This window comes from Lupinus angustifolius, chromosome LG10 (assembly GCF_001865875.1).
Source record: "Lupinus angustifolius cultivar Tanjil chromosome LG10, LupAngTanjil_v1.0, whole genome shotgun sequence".
Lineage (NCBI taxonomy): Eukaryota > Viridiplantae > Streptophyta > Magnoliopsida > Fabales > Fabaceae > Lupinus > Lupinus angustifolius.
Window position 1 is genome coordinate 3,199,791 of NC_032018.1, and position 5,475 is coordinate 3,205,265.

Consider the following 5,475-nt stretch of genomic DNA (forward strand, 5'->3'; position numbering starts at 1 on the left):
TAGCAAGCAGTATATCATCGACATATAATACCAGGAAGATAAATTTACTCCCACTGAACTTTTTGTACACATAATCTTCAACTTTATTTGCCTCAAAACCATATGAGGTAATAACTTGATGAAATTTGTGATTCCATTGACGAGAAGCTTGTTTAAGCCCATAGATGGATTACTTTAATTTGCATATCATAGACTTTGAGCCAACTGACTTGAAGAAATACAACATAATCATTAGGAATTGCACTTTTCCTCTCTCTAGTGGATCTCCTTAATGACACTTCTACTTCTTGAGGTTGTTGAATTTGTTCTATAGGTACTTGAGGGAGAACCTCATTGTTGTCTTGTTCTGAAATATTGTCAGGGACAATATTCTGAACATTATATTCAATTACTGAATTTATTCATTGAATGGTAATAGACACAAGAACTTATTCACTATCAATGACAGGTTCTTCCTCAAAGACAATATTCCTTATGTTCTCTTCCTTCCCAAAATCAATTTCCTCAAGAAATCTTGCATTTCCCGTCTCAAAAAAGAGTCTTGAAGTGAGATCATAAAATTTATAGCCCCGAGAGCGTTCAGCATAGCCAACAAAATAACAGTTAACAGTTCTAGAGTGCAAGTGTTAACTGTTTCAAGCTTGGTCTTTTATTAGTCCAAAGCTCATATAGGGTTTTGTTAACTGTTTTACATGACACCCTATTAAGGATGTAAACTTCGGTCTTTAAAGCTTCCCCCAAAGAGACTCTGGTAAGGAAGAATGACTAATCATACTTTTCACTATATCTTTAAGAGTTCAGTTTTGTCGCTCAGCAACACCATTCATGCTAGGGTTGCCTAGCATAATGTATTGCAGAACAATTCCATACTCTCTAAGGAACAACGCAGATGGTCCTGGACGTTGTTCTCCTGATCCATCATATCTGCCATAGTATTCACCACCACGGTCAGATTTGACAGCCTTAATTTTCTTTCCAAGTTGAAGTTCAACTTCAGCCTTGAAAGACTTGAAAACATCCAAGGATTGAGACTTCTCATGTATAAGATATAGGTAGCCGTACCTAGAGTAATCGTCTATGAACGTAATAAAATAATGTTGTCCATTCCAAGAAGCCATAGGGAAAGGACCACATATATCCTATTAGTTGTAAGACATCTTTAGCTCTTTCAGCACCTAATTTCCTTTTGTTTGTTTGTTTTCCCTTTATGCACTCAACACATACCTCAAATTCTGATAAATGTAAATGGTCAAGAATTTCATCCGACACAAGTCTTTGAACTCTTTGTTTAGATATATGACCTAAACGCTTGTGCCATAAGGTGGCTGAATTCTCTTTTAGTTTTTGTTTTGTACCACGTGAATCTGTTTGCAGTATTTCATTAGTGGAACTGGAAACATCAAGCATATATAAATTATCTATTAAAGAACTAGACTAACTTTATTATTTCCAAAAGAACAAGAAAATCCAAATTTGTCCAAACTGAAAACACTAATTAAATTCCGCCTAAAAGACAGTACAACAAATGTCTCAATAAATCCAAATGAAAATCAGTTCTTAAACATAATAAATGTTCTAATAGCCTCAACTGCAACCCTTTTGCCATCGCCCACAAAGATGAATCTTTCATTATAATTTATTGTCGGCTCCACAGGCAACCCTGCATAGTGATACTAATCTGAGTAGTAGCACCAGAATCTACCCACCAAATATCATTGGGTACAAAAGCCAAATTAATTTAAAGACAAACAAGAGTTAGAAATTTACCCTTCTTTACACGCCATGAGGCATATTTAGGACACTCTTTCTTCATGTGTCCTTGCTTCTTATAGAAGTAACACGTAAATTCCTCATTACTCCTCAATTTCTTTTGCTGAGAAGACCCTTTTGCAGCATCCTTATTGCTCTTCCTTTTCTTATTTTGATGGGTCATAGCCAAGTGAGCACTTTCAGTCTTATCTCTCTGCAGCCTCTGTTCCTCTTGCACACAGTGAAATATAAGCTCATTAAGAGACCATTTGTCATTCTGAGTGTTATAACTCACTTTGAATTTCCCAAAGTGTGCAGGAAGAGAGATCAAAACCAAGTGCACGAGCAGGTCATCACTAAGCTCTAACTTAAGTGACTTAAGTTTTGATGTGAGATTAGACATCTCCATAATGTACTCTCTTATGTTCCCTTTGCCTTTATACTTCATGAAGATGAGTTTAGCCAAAAGGCTACTCGTCTCCGCCTTTTCATTCTTGGCAAAGACTTGTTCTATTTCTTCAAGGAACTTCCTTGCACTTTCACCCTCTTCACCCTCAGATATAGAGCCCCGAAATGCATCTGGAATATAGCGTTTCATGATCATCGGACATATTCGGTTAGAGCGTTCCCATTTCTCAATTTTAGCCTTATCGAGGTTTTCCGCAGTGGAATCCACGTAATAAAGAATTAATAACATGTTCAAATCTAAACAAACAAGTCATGTAATATATATAAAACAAGACATGTTCACATAATAGACACATCACAAGATACCGAAACACCACATCAATCTCTAGTCTCTGGACAAAGAAATCAATTTGTAAGTGGTACTCTCAATGTGATTATCAAATATTAAGAATTAGTTATGTTAATCAATAGTCTTTCTTTGGACCGACTATTATTCACATGAAAAAGAAACTTTATAATTGTTACATATTTATCATCACAGATATGTTATTATTTGGCCAAATTGTGTCTTCCTTTGGGCCGAACACAATTCACATAAATAATCTCATACTCATTTGTGTAATTTCAATTAATTTCCACAACAGAGGTTACTTTGACAATATATTGCATCAATTAATCCAAAATAATTACGAGACAAAAAATAAATAATATGAGTCAATTACAAAAAATATAATCTTGAAATTAAAACCTTGAGATTTGATATCTTTTATGATTAGCAAATCAAATTCTTTTTTTTATCAAACCATAATTATCCATAAAACATATTTACACATGTTTAGATTGCAAAAAACACCAATATAGATCAAATAAAGTTTGGCATCATAATGTTACACGGCTGCAATAAGAAAAAGAACAAAAAATTGTGCTTAATGCACATACCTCAACATCACAGTAACAAATTTCATGAGCATTAATGACACCAAATTCATGAAAAATGCAGCAAAAAAATTTGAGGAACAAACTTGCCAAAAATATGTTTGAAGTGATTTCCATATCATTATCAAATAGGAGAAATTAACATGTATCAAACTTTGATTTGATAGAAAAATAAATCCTTAAATTTCCAATCTTTATGACATGATAGCGGAAGCATAATATCCCCAAATTAAAATTAAGATTCATACAAAATTTGGGAAAACACCCTTAATGGAGAATCATAAAAATTCAGAACCTACGCTCGGATACCACTTGTTGGGAATTCTTTATGATTGATGAAATACCAATCCTAGGATCTTGAATATCTTGATTCTCATACATATATGAAACAAAGGGTTCATTGCATAGTTATTAAAACCGTACCGTACCGGCCGGTTCAACCGGAAAACCGGTGAACCGGTCCCCTAACCGGTACGGTACAGGTGTTGAACTGGCCAAGTATCAAACCGGTCAAAACCGGTCAAAAATCGGTCCAAACCGGTCAAAACCGGTCAGAACCGGTGAACCGGCCGGTATTTTACTAAACCGGCCAGTTTATACACATTTATATATATTTTTTTTTAAAAACTTAAAAACTCATTACAAGGATGACCCATCTTTTTAACTCTTCTTCAACACTTCAAGACACATGCTTCCAAGACATACTTAAATTACACATTTTGGTTCCTAACATTCGTGTGTAATCTCAGTGACATTTGTGTAATCTTGGAGTACTGTCTGAAGATAGGATTTGGTAGAAAAGTGTAATATTCATATTAGACAATTTTGACTCATTGACGTTAAATGTTAAAACTCTAAATTTATTTGTTTTATAGGGTGAGTTGTGAAGTTATGTCATTTATTTATATTTTGTGGTTGTTAAGTGATACTTTTGGATGATATATGTTTTTTAATTTAGACTTTGAATTTGTTAAAGACTTAAAGTTGTTTATTTATGTGAATTTTGAGTAGATTATAAATATGAATTATAAATTTGAGTATCTACCTATTTGAATTTTTTTGTTATAGGTTTATATATATATAAATATAAGTAAGTATGTCCAGTTTAACCGGCATGCGGTTTAATTACTGAACCACTGGTTGAACCACTGTACCACTATACCAGTACCCTGACCGGTTTGATAACCGGTACGGTTTTAACAACACTGGTTCATTGTCATACCTGAATCCATATTCCTGGATATGCTCCTTTGATCTACGTTTCTGAAAGAAGTTTTGTGGTATGATGACCTTCCTCAACCAAATCTCTGATTCTTCTTGGGACTTGCGTTTTCACTCTGATGGAGAGAGGAGAAAATTGAATTTGATTTGGTGTGTTGTTGACCATAACCTTCCTTATGCGTTAACTTATAGGGTTTCATTATCCCCTATGGGTTAACCTGCTGAGTATTCACTCATTAAACCCATATCATTATCAACTTTTAGAAATATAAGGGATGCCAATAATTATATCACTTATAATGTAACCTCGAAAATAAATAACTGATATCATTGTATTAAATATATGATGCTTACCATGATTAGAAATTATAAATTTCTAACAATATATGAAAACTGTGTTTGGGAGATTCAAGTTAATTTCTGCATCCCAAAATTGCAGTCTGTATTGTTATTTCTGCTTGGATGCAAATGTAGTTGACACACATTAGCAAGTGCACTTTTCCTAACTTCATTGCATCCCAATATATGCACTATTCAGTGCATCTCTTCTTAGCTTTTCTCTCAATTGCCTTCTCATGACACTATTACCTAGCTATTTAAGATGCTCTAGGTACCCATATTCCATGTCATATAATGGACTTCAACCCTTACCATGCATGACACATGCATATGGAAAATGCCATGAACCTAAAAGTAAATTAAGAGAAAAAAATGTATACCCTAATAGTGTAAGAGTTTTTTATACTTACCATTCATTTTTAATCATGATTGACTTTTAAATAAAAATAATAGAAATAAATGATAAATAATACATTAACTACATATAAATCTTTATAATCTCAGTATATATGTATTACCCAATTTTTGCATCGGGTTTAGAAGCAGTTTGAAGTGTGAAAAGACCACAAACTTAGATTGAGAATATTACCCAATTTTGTTCCACCAAACTTGTAAAATTATTAGGAAGATTATATTTAAAAAAAAATAGTTTCATAAGCCCATTTTTATTCGGGCCCATGTCTCTGTGGGTGAAAAACACAATCTTACATGTAACTAGAAGGAGAGTGAGCCCGACCAAGCAGAGCCCATCTGCTTCGGTGTGCCTTCACTAGAGAAAAAGTGGAAGATGGAAGAAGAAGATGATGAACAATGTTCCACATC